The following is a 15,967-nucleotide window of genomic DNA, read 5'->3' as shown; positions in this document are numbered from 1 at the left end:
TTGTGGCAGTTGAATAAAAGAATGGATGGGGAGGTTTTTAAGCTAACACTTCTCCTACTTCTAAGTAACAGACAACACAATGAGAATATGCATGAGAGGTAGAGACACAACAACGATTGACAGGAAGTAAATGAATGGAAAAATAGATAAAATGCGGAGATGTCTTCATTGCAACCCTTAAGAGTGAACCTTAGTCAATGCAAGCCATGCAATCATGCTACACACACTTGAGCCTAACTCTAGGACGTATGCAGTGTATATACGACAGTGCCGAGAAGCCTATGCCAGCCTAAACCCCTATAACCTGCTCACGTGCTCTCGCCGCATGAGCATGCTAGCCGTATACCACCGTATCCTACTTCCTAGACGCATGCAATATCCTATCATAGGGTGCATATGTTGTGTGATAGCAAACGAAGTTTATCTCTAAGTTCCCCATTCTTGCCTATGCGTTCCAATCCGCTCTCTCGAGTCTTAGATTTGGGTTTTAGACTACTCTCTCAAGTATGCCTAAATGATGAATGATGCACTCATAAAACAAGGTAACCGCATGAACTTTGCTGACATAAGATTATTCCTATCTCTAGTGAACAATGCTTACATCGCTTAATGTGACCAACCACTTACCCTCTCGGGCAGTTAGTTGTTGCTAACTTTACTTATAGACATGCATTTCTGCCTGTCATCAGCTATAGTGTTTGAGGGTCACCTACGGGGCATAGGTCTACAGGATCGCCCACGACTGGACTAGGGCAAGTGGGAGATTTTATTGTACTGGGCTTTTATGCCCTAGTTTATTGTTTTGTACTATTTTTTTTTGTACACCCCATTTTGCTTTAGGACAAGTGGGAGATTGTTGGGGTTGATGCCCTAAAGTCTCGTGTCTTGTAGTTTGTAAACAGTATATACGAACACTTGTGATGTTAATATATGATATTTACTTCAGATCTTGTATTTTGCTCAGTTAATTGTTTTATTTGCTTTACCATAAACCAATAAACATAAAATCCCTAGTTATCTGTATGTGACTCAAGCATGTATGTGGTGACATACAAGTAGATCATGTCTTGAGTGATAACTAAAATGGTCTATAGAAAATGGATAAAGGAAGAAAACCTTATCCTGGTAACGCTACGGACATGACCCGCTTTGTGGAATGGTCGCAAGTGTTGTGACTTATCACAGATGGTCTGATCCTGATCATTCGTGTTGGGGACATGCGAGCGGGGGCGTCTTATACAAAGAGTTTGTATAAGACCTGACCATGAAGTGTTAACGTCTCGTTATATAACACTGTTCATGACAAAGACTTCACTTCACTAGGATGACCATAGGTAACATGACCTCAATCCTGAGTGAGTTAGGAACTCCTGCCATTGAGGGCGGTCCTTTGATTTGTATGGGTGCGAATGGCCAGGTTGCCGATTTAAACCTACCATTTTGGGGATTCGTCTGATTTGGGAGCTGGGAACTCAACTACATAAGATGAAATTCACTCCTTCCCCGAGGCAGGGGTAAGTAGATAGATGGCTCCCTTAAGGGCTGATTCCAGGGCTTGAATGATGTGGCGCCACACACCTTCTCTTGGCTCGAGAGGTATTCACACATAGTTGGACTATGTTGTATTGTTCATTAGAGAAATCAGTGGTACTTAAAGAGTGAAATGTAACTACAGGGGCAAAATGGTAAATTGACCCAACTGTACTTACGAGCATCTATGATCATCGTACTCATGATTGGTTATATCCGATGGACACAGAAATATATCTATGGTAAGAAGAGTTCAGCTGTTGGTCTTTAATGGAATCACTGACAGTTAACGGATGGTGGATCTCGTGGCTAAAGAGTTTAGTCAGCTATTCACGTACCGTTGGAGCTTCGAGCCACAGGTTCATTAGGTTACCTGGGTAGCTTGGATAAAGTTGAGAACCAGTGTTTGGGTTAATTTGAAATGTTCAAATTGACAAGAGAAAGTTCAATTATATATGATATAATTGGACTAGTTAATTATATATGATATAATTGGCTAAATATATGAGATACATTAATTTGGAGGAAATTAGATATAAATATGATTTATATCAAGTAGAGGAAAAAATACTATAGTAGATATGTGATATCAAACTATAGGATATAAATATAATATGATTATATTTATTAATTAATTAATTTTTTAATTATATGATAATTAACAAATTTATCCACGTTCGGACGTGGGAAGTGGGCTGCGATGGTTATGGTAACCGGTGGACTAAAAATGAAAATTGTTTTCATTTTTCAATATCGTGCATTCATATTTCGTCCGCGCCCAAAAGAATTCGTGAAAGCGATCGCGAGAGCCTATACGATAGAAGCTCGTCCGTCTAAACGATCATCTACCTCACGTGTTCTCTAAACGATTGTATACGTTTTTCCTAAATGATCGTTTAGCCTTTCATACACGATCGTGTAGCTCTTTTATACGATAAGCATTTCCGCTATACGATAGCATAGTTTCATCTCCCACTTGCTTATCGTCTACATGACGCGTTGTCCTCCGTCCTCTACCAAACTCACCAAAGGCCAGTCTTTAGGTTTTCACACCGAGGATACCCGGGTTTCACTTGTGGTGGTGTCGTTTGATGCGTTATTTTATGATGTGGAATTATGAATGAAATGCGATGATGAAAATGTGTTGAGTACTCATGTTTTCTCAGTGGAATCCAAGTGTAAACCTTACCGAGTTTCCTAGTAAGTCCAGGGTCGAACTTAGGGACGGAAAAACAGGTTGCGGTAGTAATTTTTAGGAAAACTTTGCGGTAACTGGTAACTCAAATAAGTGTTGGTTTTGTTTGTTGCGGTAATGAAAATAAACAAATGCGGCGGAGTTCGAAAAGAGTTGATAAAACGGAAGATACGATGAGTATGTGGTGAACGGGTTGAGAAAAGTTTCGGCTAACACTTCCTAGGACGCATTCATGCTATGCGATCATGCAACATGCATACAACAGTAAACCACCTCTCGGTGCGAACCACGGCTTCTAAGGCTAGAACGCATGCAATATATGCGATAAGTCTATAGGACCTACACATAAGCCTCTATTCTTATTTATGCATTGACAAAATGACACATACACAAATAAGGCGACCACATAATATCATACCTATCTCTAGGATGCATGCGATGCAGGTTTGCAAACAGAGCTTATCTCTAAGTCCCTATATCTTGTTTATGCAGTTCTAATCTTGCTTTCTCGAGTCTAGATTCCAACCTAGCTCTCTCAAGTCTTAGGTTCTTTCTTTAGACTCTCTCTTGAGTAGCTCTAAAGGGATGTTTGGCACGACATAACACAAGATAATCGCAAGCAATGAATATCCTAGGTCATGTTAGCTTAGTTCTTCTCAACCCATTCGACAAGTTTAGCTACTCATGCGTGCTAAGAGAGTGAACAGATGTAGAATAAGAACTTCCATTGTATAAATATAAAGATGAAGTACAAAATAACAATACAAGAATAGAATAAAGAAAATCTAAGGACAAGGCTAAACTATCTAAGGGAAAATTCTCTAACTCTCCGAACTGCTGAACCCCTTTTCTGAAGGATGCCTTCGGTATTTATAGAGCTTTCGGGGTAAAAGGAGGATTCTCTCTTGTGATTGCACAAATGGGATGGCTTTAATTCCCTGACTGATGCACCGAATATTTGTCAACAAAAAGCTGAATGTACTTGTTATCGTTAGCAGCTGTCAACTTAATTTGGATTCGACCGTCATCAGCTTTCTGTCCCATCGTGATTAATTATGCCTTTCACCCAGATGCGCCCACCAAGTTACGCCAACTCTATGCGGCAACTGATAATGGGCAGAAATGCACGTTATCATAGTGCTAAGTTCTTAAACAATGTCGGCTTGCGTTGATAAAATGTGTTAGATTGCGTCCAAAAAGCATTAAGTTTATTACATTGCGGTCGCATGCATTCATCGCATAGGAACAGTTGATTTTTGTATTTTTATGCAGAATATGCATTGATGCAAGGCAGAAATTGCGATCATAGGAAATCATTGGTCGAGCACAGCATCACCGCAAGGCTTTGCGGTGATTGTGTTCGCAAACATTTGCTCAAGAAGGATTGTCACAATTTGGTGGGCGCATCTGGGTGAAAGGCATAAATAATCGCGATGGGACAGAAAGCTGATGACGGTCGAATCCGAATTAAGTTGACAGCCGCTAACGATAATAAGTACATTCAGCTTTTCGGTGACAAATATTCGGCGCATCAGTCAGGGAATTAAAGCCATCCCATCTGTGCAATCATAAGAGAGAAGCCGCCTTTCATCCTAGAAGCTCTATAAATACCGAAGGCAACCTTCAGAAAAGGGGTTCGAAAATTCATAAGTTCGGATCAGTTAGCTCAGCACGTCTTTGTCCATAGTTTTCCTTTTTATTTTAAGGCAGAGCAAGAGAAGAGTAGAGACGCTAGAGATTGCTCAGGGCAACTCAAGAGAGAACCCTGAGGTGTAGAAGCAGAGAGCGGGCCGACTCTCGTGAGAGCGAGATTATCTTTTGAACACGAGTAAAAAGACTGTGTAAAAGCCTGGGAAGCAAGAGATTGCTACCAGGCTCTTTATTCTATTCTTGCATTGTTGTTTTGTACTTCATCTTTATATTTATACAGTGGAAGTTCTTATTCTACATCTGTTCACTCTCTTAGTACGCATGAGTAGCTAAACTAGTCGAATGGATTGAGAAGAACTAAGCTAACATGACCTAGGAAGTTCATTGCTTACGATTATCTTGTGTGATGCTGTGCCAAATATCCCTTTAGAGCTAGTCGAGAGAGAGTCTAAAGAAAGAACCTAAGACTCGAGAGAGCTAGGTTAGAATCTAGACTCAAGAGAGCAAGATTAGAACTACATAAACAAGAGATAGAGACTTAGAGATAAGCTCTGTTTGCCAACCTGCATCACATGTATCCTAGAGATAGGAATGATATTATGTGGTCAACTTATTTGTGTGTGTGTGTCATTTTGTCATCGCATAAATAAGAATAGAGGTTTATGTGTAGGTCCTATAGACTTATCGCATATATCGCATGCATTCTAGCCTTAGAAGCCGTGCCATTCGCACCAAGAGGTGGTTTACTGTTGTATGCATGTTGCATGATCGCATAGCATGAACGCATCCTAGGAAGTGTTAGCCGAAACTTTTCTCAACCCATTCACCGCATACTCATCGCGTCTTTCATTTTATCAACTCTTTTCAAACTTCGCCGCATTTGTTTATTTTTCTTTACTGCAAACAACAACCTCAACAACAAAGTTTTCCTAAAAATTACCACCGTAACCTGTTTTCCCAAGTCCCTGAGTTCGACTCTAGACTTACCAAGAAATCAGTGGGGTTTACACTTGGATTCCGCTGAGGAAACTTGAGTGCTCAACGCATTTTCACCATCGCATTTCATCCACAATTCCACATCATAAAACCACGCATCAACAACCCTTCTTGAGCAGATGTTTGCGAACACAAATCACCGTAAAGTCTTGCGGTAATGCTGCGCTCATCCATTGATTTCTTGTGATCGCTCTTTTCGCCTTGCGTCAACACATATTCTGCATAAAAATATAAAAACAAACTGTTTCTATGTGATGAACGCATGTGACCGCAATGTTATGAATTTAATGCTTTTTGGATGCAAACTAACATATTTTATCAACACAAGCCAACATTGTTTAAGAACTTAGTACTATGATAACGTGCATTTCTGCCCGTTATCACACCTCCAAATTTAAACAATGCTTATCCTCAAGCATAAGCTAAAGATTTCGTTTAGCAAGTCGACCATAATTCTCTTTCCTTAAATTTCTCAAGGATACTTCATTCAAATCCTATACACCAAAATTTCCTTAAGTCTTATTCAAGTCTTCTCTAAAAATATTTCTAAGACCTAGGGACTGCAAGTTTAACCTTCAAAAGACTTTACTAAATTCCGGAACATCGCATGATTTATTTCAAAAAGAAAACTTTTCCTCCGGGGTGTCAATTGATTTTTATCCTTGCATATTTCTTGACATTATTATTTTTTTCTCACCTTGCGCTGATCCAAGTGCCTTACCTTGTTTTGGCTTGCCCCCACGTGTGTCATGCGGACATCCAACTACAAGCAATGCGCTCTTTCTCAGACTAAATTCATACCTTCTTGGCAGCAGAGTTGCAGTCATTGTATTTATGTGTTGATCCTGGTGACTTACTTTCATTTTGGCTTGCCCCTACGTGTGTCATGCGGACATCCAACTACGAGTAAGTGCCTTTCTCAACTTAACTCTTATCAACATGGGTTTCCCCATTGCATTGACAGTGGAGTTGTTATTCTCAAAATTTTCCTCTCTTTTTTTTTTTTTTTTCAAAATAGCAAGTTCGAAAATAAATACCTCACCCCCAAATTTAAAATGCGGCAATGTCCTCATTGCCAAAAGATTGAAAGAATTCATGCGATGTTCTTAGAAAGCTTCATAAAGAGAGTTTGAAAGAAAGCTAGCAGACCTTTAACTTCTAGAAATATTTCATGAGGTGACTTTTTTAAGAATTAAGTTGACTCTAGTATATAGAAAGAAATAGAAGCATGTTTTTCATCATTGAACTCATAATTGGCAAAGAGATAGCATGCAGCGACTCACTAAATTTATCAATATTAAATGATTGAGATAATCAAAGAGGATGCAGTGATAAAACTTTTAAAAGCAAAATGCGATGCGATAGTGCAAAATTTGAAATAAGGTTAAGGAAGAATACAACCCCCAAATTTGCGTTGTAGCTCGCATTGCGTGTTGATGCATCCTTCTTTGCGGTGATCTATCTTCTTTTGGATTGCGGTGGTGGAATAAGATAAGTTACTTGTTTGTGTAATACCTCCGCAATCCTGCGCCTCAATCATTGCAAGAAAAACAGAGAGAGGGTCAAATAATTTTAAACAAAACAGAATTCTTTTACCGCAATTTTCATTTTTTTGTAGAATAAGAATAAGAATAGATAAAGACTGAAAAGATATAGTGAAGTGAAAATTCTGAGTAGTAGAGAAGAATTAAAGATTGATTCCATGATTCCCAAAACTTGCGTCCCTGATGTATTTCGATCGTCTGATAGCGCAGGGACCACCTACATCTTTCTTTATTCAAAGTTTCTCAGTTCCACAGAGTAGACTTGACGATGCCAGCCTTCTCCGTGATAAGCTTTTACTCGCTGCCCATTAACTTTGAATATGTTGGTTCCGTCATCATTTGATAATATCGCCCAGAACGACGCATTGCTAAAAAGCCAGGCGTCATCCATCAGAAATCTGGAGATACAGGTGGGGCAGATTGCGAGTGAGTTGAAGAATCGGCAGCCTAGAGTCTTGCCTAGCAACACGAAAACCTAGGAAATAACAATGGAAAAGAGCAATGTCATAAGGTGACATTGCGAAGTGGCCAATCTCTTGAAAAAAGAACCATGAACCCAAGAACCAACAATCCTTCAAAAGAACTCAACACACGCCCAACGAAATTAGAAGATCAAGAAGAAAGGACGCCTAAATCCACAAGCCATTTAGAGCCAAGCACGTTTGACGCGGGAAAACCTGTGGTGCAGCTGAACACACCATTCCCTAGACGCTTGATGAAGAAGAATGATGAACAACAATTTAAGCATTTTCTTGAACTCCTAAGGCAACTGCACATCAATATTCCACTTATAGAAGCCTTGGAACAAATGCCAAAATACGTCAAATTTTTTAAGGATATTTTGACAAAGAAAAGGAGAATCAATGAGACGGAAGTAATTGCACTAACGCAAGAGTGCAACGCGTTAGTCAGCAATAGACTACCCAAGAAACAGAAGGACCCGAGAAGCTTCACAGTCCCGTGCTCAATCGGAGGGTTGAACGTGGGACATGTGTTGTGTGATCTGGGAGCAAGCATTAACGTCATGCCACTCTCAATCTTCAAGAAATTGGGAATTGGTAAAGTACAACCCACTTCTATAACTCTTCAACTCGCTGACAGGACGATCAAGTACCCTGAAGGAAAGATTGAAGATGTTCTTGTAAAAGTTGATATCTTTATATTCCTAGCGGATTTCATCATCCTAGACTATTCTTGGACGACCCTTTCTAGCCACTGAGAAAGTATTAATAGATGTGCATAAGGGAGAATTGACCATGCATGTAGACAATCAGGAGGTGAAGTTTAATGTGTTAAACGGATTAAAGTTCCCGGATAGTGAAGAATGTCAGCTGAACATAATAGAGTTGCCTGAAGAGGAAGCTGATAACTTGTAGAAATACAAGTTATTTATGCTACTTTATTTAGATATTGCGACCAAAAGAAAGGAAAGTTGCGTCAATTGTATAGAAATTAGCTAAGAAATGAAAGAATTATAATTTATCGTCAATACAGAATATTTCAAATCTGTTTTGCAGGAAATCAAGTCACTGCATGCGTTCATGGCTCAAGATAAAAAGAACAACGCATATACGTCGCATTGCGCCAAACATTCAGAAATGAATAAATGATCAACACAGTGACAGCGCATGCGACAATCGATCAAGAGCTAAGCGATTACCGCAACTTCAACCGCATGCGGTAATAAAAAATAACACCGCATGCGGACAAACGATCGAAGATGCAAAAGAGCAACGCAATTGCAGAGGATCCAGACACGTGTACAGCTGACCGTTGTGCATTTCTGACGGGATTGATCGCATAACAGAAGGAATATTCACTCCACTATTTTCAGAATTTCCATAACAATAAAGTGGGGTCCACACTGCAGAGAGTCAAAGCTGAAGCTATAAATAGCCTCTGAAATTCTATTGGAAGATATACTTGATACGGGCATATTTTGATATTTGTATATTGAGAGAGAGACAGGTCTGAAGAGCCTGACCGGAGAAGATCCGGGAAGATTTAAGAGACAAGGGCGAGAGGTGAGTCTTAGGGAAATTCCTTTATATCCTCGCCATTGAAGCTCTGTACCAAGGTCACTTCTACTGGACGAGCAAGCCTGAGAGGGAAGCTCTTCTCTACATTCAACCCATTTGCCGGCAAGCAAATCCACTGTCCAGATCTGTGTCAAGACGTTGGCAATTTTCTATATTTGTTTCTATCTCTTTATCATCAATTGTATTCATCTTCTTAATCTCTATCATTCACACCATGTATCAGACGCTAAATATTAGTATTGAATGTCATGATCATTTTCATCTCCATCTTTCTGTCTATTTCCGTTCCTCCATTAATCGTTTTCTCCATGATGTTTTCTTAATCCCTTGGTAATTAGCATGAATCTAACAAGTAAATTAATCTGTGCTAAGGAGATAAATATGTTTAGCTAAAGCATGCTAGACGACATCTTCACCTGTGAGAGCAGAAGTGAAGATGCCATTCCTCCTGTCGAGAGAAGGTTGGAAGAATGCATTAACTAAAGCGAGAAGTACTTCCAGATATGGAAGCAACCTTGCGTTCGTTACGTTCATCCCTGTTTCACCACAGAGATGTGGGAACGTGGTCGATCATTGAGAGGTGTACGTCAAGGGAAAGCGGAACCGTAGTTATATCTTTAACGCAATTAATGAACTTGCGATGTTTATATTAATTACCCTTTCTATTTCTGTTTCATACATAAAGACTTGCCAACGCATAACACGACCCTTTGTATAATCTTCATAGTCAATCTCAACTCAGTATCATGTATCAATATCTTGTATCTTGTATCATGATAACTTAGGTTTACTTTTATCGCACTTTATTTTAGTATTGCAACTTTACTTTACCGGAATTTAAATACTTGTACACACACACTCTTTTATTAATTGAAAAACCCCTGGTCGCATATATCACGAACGTAACGCATTAACTACGCAATCCCTGTGTTCGACCTCGGATCTCTTCGAGAAACTTGCGATGGAATTATACTTGGTTTCAATGCAAGGAAACTTGTGACAACGCATAGCATACTACAAGCCTTCCATTAATAACGCATACATCTAGAAGTAGTATCGCATAAAGTCTGAATAAGCACAACACAACATCCACATTCCATTTCCATCTTTCAAGTCATCAAGTTTATGGCAGCATGAGCTTGTATGGTCCATCATTCATCACTGTCCATATGCTTATTTAGAATCATCGCATCATCATTTTATGCCTGTACAAGTTTATGGCGCCGTTGCCGGGGATTGGTAACGATTAGTGCTAAGTACTTTTGTAGTATGTGCTGGACAGATCTCTTTGTACTGTCTGTTTATCGTGAAGAGCAGGCTGACAGTTTATGAGTATTGGAGTGATCCAGAAATTCTAAGCTAACCCAGGGATCAGGTGTATTTTTCGTGCAGGAGCACATCAGAACCAGAGTAAGCGCCGGAATTTCGAGACCTACGGTTGCGGGGAATGCAGGGTTTGAGAAATGTGCAACGCATTCTCCATACCTGGTGTGACTCCCGAAGGAATTAGATTGTATCTCTTCCCGTATACATTGCGGGATGAGGCAAGGAGGTGAACAATGTCCTTGATGGCATTGTGCAGGCAAGCTTGACTGCATCATTAGAAGAACCAACGCGTACAGAAGCGACCCAAGTTTGCAAGGTCCTCACGTTGGAAGAAAACATGAAAGAACCTGAGCCGCCAAGTCTGAGTGAGCGGCGGACGAAACCAATGCGTCCATCATTAGAAGAACCACCAGAACTAGAGCTGAAACCGTTACCTAATCATCTTAAATATGCTTTCCTTGGAACAAACAAAACCTTACCTGTAATTATTTCTGCAAATCTTACCGAGCCTAACGAATATTCTCTTTTGCAGATGTTTCAAAAGGACACGCGTGCAATAGGATGGACGCTGGCTGACATCCGTGGCATCAACCCATCTTACTGCATGCATAAATTCAGGCTAGAAGAAGGGAAGACTGGATCAATTGAGCCTCAACGAAGGCTAAATCCCATAATGAAGGAAGTAGTCAAGAAAGAAATCTTAAAGTGGTTGGACGGAGAAGTAATCTACCCTATATCCGATAGCAGCTGGGTAAGCCTAGTTCAATGCGTCCCCAAGAAAGGGGGAATAATAGTGAGTAGTAACAATGAGCTCATCCCTTCAAGAACTGTCACGGGTTGGCGCATCTACATGAACTATAGGAAACTCAACGCGGCAACCAAGAAGGACCACTTCCCTCTTCCCTTCATTGACCAAATACTTGATAGACTGGCTGGAAAAGAATTTTATTGTTTCTTTGATGGATACTCTGGCTATAACCAGATTTTAATTGACCCAGAAGATTAGGAAAAGACGACATTCACTTGCCCCTTTGGAACGTTGACTATGCAACGCACCTGGAACATTCCAAAGGTGCATGATGGAAATTTTCTCTGACTTCTTGGAGAAGACTGTTGAAGTTTTCATGGATGATTTTTCAGTCTTTGGAGACTTATTTCAATCATGCTTAGATAACTTGGAGGCCATCCTCACTCGATGCGAGGAAACAAATCTTGTGTTGAATTGGGAAAAATGTCACTTTATAGTGACTGAAGGTATTGTTTTGGGCCACAAGGTATCTAAAGCTGGGTTGGAAGTTGATGAGGTCAAGATAGATGTCATAGCTAAACTTCCTCCACCATCAAATGTAAAAGCTTTATGAAGTTTTCTAGGACACGCTAGCTTCTACCGAAGGTTCGTTAAAGGATTTTCTCAAATTGTGTGACCTCTGAGCGCATTATTAGAAGTGAACCGACCCTACGAATTCAATGACGACTGCTGTGATGCATTTGAAACACTGAAGTATGCGTTGACTACAGCTCTGGCACTAATAGCACCGGATTGGACGTAAAATTTCATTCTAATGTGTGACGTAAGTGATGTTGCAGTAGGTACCATGTTGGGGTAGAAGAAAGGGAATTTGATACACCCCATCTTTTATGCGTCCAAGACACTGAACGACTCTCAAGAACACCACACAACCACGGAGAAAGAAATGCTGGCTGTAGTGTTTGGCATCGAAAAGTTCAGATCTTATTTTGTTGGTGCATCAACAACCATCTATATAGATCACTTAGCCATTAAGTTCCTGATGAGTAAAAAGGATGCAAAACCAAGATTAATTAGATGGGTGCTGCTATTGCAGAAATTTGACATCGATATTCAGGACAGAAAAGGGACTGAGAATCAGGTGGCCGACCACCTGTCCAGATTAGAGAATCAAGAAATACAAGACCAAGAAAATGAAATCAAAGATGCATTTCCTGATGAAAGCTTATTCAAAGTTGAAGGCAGGGAACCTTGGTATGCAGACATAGTTAATTACTTAACTACCAAGCAATTCCTCGAACACTTCAACTCTCAACAAAAGAAACAGTTGGTACACGATAGCAACTTTTATTTTTGGGATGAATCGTTTCTCTACAAACAAGGTCCCGACTCCACCATGCGTCGATGTTTTCCGAAGGGAGAGACACAACGCATCCTGACTGAGTGTCATGATTCTCCTTACGGAGGGCATTTTGGAGGGCAAAGAACCGTTGCGAAGGTTCTTCAAAGAGGATACTTCTGGCCTTCCCTCTTCAAAGATGCAAGGGAGTATGTTCGCAAGTGTGACCCTTGCCAACGCACCGGAAATATCTTATCAAGGGACGCAATGCCTCTGAACAATATTCTTGAAGTTGAATTATTTGACGTCTGGGGCATCGATTTTATGGGACCTTTTCCCTTGTCCCGCGGTCAACAATATATCCTGCTTGCAGTAGATTACGTATCAAAGTGGGTGGAAGCAGTAGCTTATGCCAGAAATGATGCGTCAACTATTTCTAAGTTTCTTACCAGGAACATTTTCACACGTTTTGGAACACCAAAAGCCCTGGTAAGTGATGAAGGCATGCATTTCATTAACCGCATCATTTCAAATTTGCTTGCCAAATATAATGTCAGGCATAAGATCGCTATCGCATACCACCCGCAAACCAATGGTGAAGCTGAGGTATCGAATTGGGAAATAAAGTCAATACTGGAAAAAGTTGTCAACGCATCACGAAAAGACTGGGCACAGAGGCTGGATGAAGCACTCTGGGCCTACAGGACTGCCTACAAGACTCCCATAGGAAAATTAAAGTCAAGGTGGTCAGGACCATTCATGATGAAAACAATCTTTCCCCACGGAGAAATAGAGTTGACTCGGGAGGATGGCACAAATACGATCAAGGTAAATGGGCAAAGAGTGAAGCCCTACTTTGAAGATGGTGTGGACGACAAAAGTCATCCCTCGCATTACGTGAAGCCAACTAAGGCTTGCATCGAAGCACCCCTACGTTCACATCGACACATATTCCAGGGACGCTTCTTCTATCTTCATTTCTTTTGCATTATGTATTTTATCATTGCGTTTATGTTTACTTATTGTTTGCTTGTCTTTGCGTTATGTTTTAAGTTGATTGATGAATGTTATTGCTTTCTTGTTTAAGAGTCTTATTTAATTTATAGTTAAAAAAAAAGTTTTGTGTACAATCGAAAGAAGCTTAGGATGGGAATAAAACTGACGCGTTGGACTTAAGCCAACACATGGCCTAAACCGAAAGGACGCATCTCGAAAACACAAAACACTCAATTACCTAGAAACCCTAGGCATGTCCTTTTGTCTTCTTAATAAATGTGGATGTTAGGCGCCACTTGACGTCACCTTCCTTTCTCCCACCGACCTATAAAATGTGCACCTTCGATTTTCTCTCTTCTTTTCATCATCTTCAAAGCTTTCTTCAAAAAAAAAAACCTAGCGCCCGAAGCCTTCACTGCCACTCGATCTAGCCTGTTACTCCGGTCATTCTTCGACAACAATATCTTTAGCATCCGACAGCCAAAACCAATCGATGAGCTATGGAGGCATGTCGCCGGTAAGCTCCTTCTCATCTTCGTTTGCTTCAATGTCACCTGCTCCAAACACTTGCCGAAATTCAAAAACCCCTATTTCCACCAAGCCTTCACACGGCGGGCCTTCCTCTACTTCTCAGCGATCATCTTGGTCGAAACCCATCAAAACCACCACAAACCCTTCCTCTAAAACCCACCAAAAACCCAAAACCATTGCAATATCAACTCCCAAAAAACCAAGGCGGCAGTGCCCTTTTTCCTCTGCGGCTGCCAAGAAACCTTACCAAGCCCGCCCCACCACCGTTCATTCCAAATATTATTCCGGTGGGTGCGACGCATGACCCTATCCCTGCTTATCTCCACAATGCACCATCGCCCGCTGTGCGTCCACCTCCCCCATTATCCATCCAACCTTTAGCCACCATTTACCCGATTGAAGCAGAAGGAGCCAACCAACCCCTTCTGCCGTGTTCACCAATTATCATTTCATCTTCAGGGTCACTGCATACCCCATCCGACACCCCATCAATCACTCCACCCAGGCCCAACTCTGATAGTCCTGCGTCAGAGCGAAACATCGAGGAACTCGCGAAATTGGCTTGGAGAGATGAGTAAGAAGTTTTCGGAGCAATCTTGGCAAGTTTGAATCAGGGCCAAGAAGAGGAACAAGTGATGCGTCCTGATAACTTGTAGAAATATAAGTTATTTATACTGCTTTATTTAGATATTGTGGCCAAAAGAAAGAAAAGTTGTGTCGATAGTATGGAAATTGGCTAAGAAATGCGAGAATTATAAATTGTCGTCAATACACCCACTGACACCATTGCGATGGTAGAAAAGAATGTTTCAGTTCTGTTTTGCAGGAAATCAAGTAACCGCATGCGTTCATGGCTCAAAGATAAATGGAACAACGCATCTACACCGCATTGCGCCCGTCACTCAATAATGAAGAGACAATCAACGCAATGACGGCGCATGTGACAATCGATCAAGAGCTTTGCGATCAACGCAACTTCAACCACATGCGGTAATAAAAAACAACACCGCATGCGGACAAACGATCAAAGATGTAACGAGCAACACAATTGCAGAGGATTCTGACGCGCTGACCGTTGTGCATTACTAATGGGATTGATTGCGTAACAGAAGGAATATTCACTCCACCATTTCAGGAACTGCCTTAACAATAAAGTGGGAACCACGATGCAAAGAGTCAAAGCTTCGCCTATAAATAGCTTCTGCAATTCCATTGAAAGATATATTGGATACGAGAGAAAAATTGTATATACTGATCTGAGAGAGAGACTGGTTGAATGACTAAGTAGATGCGGGAAGAATTAAGAGACAATGCCGAGAGGTGAGTCTCCAGGCAAAGAATCCTTCCGATCCCCACCGTCGAAGCTCTGTACGAAGGTTAGCTCTACCAGACGAGCAAGCCTGAGAAGGAAGCTCTTCTGTTCATCCATTCCACACGTCGACAAGCAAAACCATCGTCCAGATCTGTGTCAAGATGTTGACACTCTTCTGTATTTGTTTCTATCTCTTTATCATCACTTGTATTCATCTCCTTAGTCTATCATTCACACCATGTATCAGACGCTTAATCTTAGTATTGAATGTTATGATCATTTTCATTATCATTTCTCTGTCTATTTTCGTTCATCCATAATTCATTTTCTCCATGACGTTTTCTTAATCCCATGGGTAATTAGCAAGAAAAGCAAGTAAATTAATTGGGTTAAGGAAATAATTAAGTTTAGTCAAGGCATGCTAGACGACATCTTCACCTGTGAGAGCAGAAGTGAAGATGTTATTCCGTCTATCAAGAGAGGGTTGGAAGAATGCGTTAACTAAAGCGAGAAGTACTTCCAGATATGGAAGCAACCTTGTGTTCACCACATTCATTCCTGTTTCACCATAGAGATATGGGAACGCGACCGATCACTGAGAGATGTATGCCAAGGGAAAGCGGAACCTTAGTTACATCTTTAACGCAATTAACAAACTTGCGACGTTTGTACTAATTATTCTTTCTCCTTCTAATTCATCCATAAATACTTGCCATTGCATATCACGATCCTTTGTATAAACTTCACAGTCAGTCTTGAAC

The sequence above is a fragment of the Benincasa hispida genome, chromosome 7 (assembly GCF_027475165.1).
Source record: "Benincasa hispida cultivar pf3 chromosome 7, pf3_genome.v1.1, whole genome shotgun sequence".
In the NCBI taxonomy this organism is placed as follows: domain Eukaryota; kingdom Viridiplantae; phylum Streptophyta; class Magnoliopsida; order Cucurbitales; family Cucurbitaceae; genus Benincasa; species Benincasa hispida.
Note: the sequence above shows the minus strand (reverse complement) of the source record.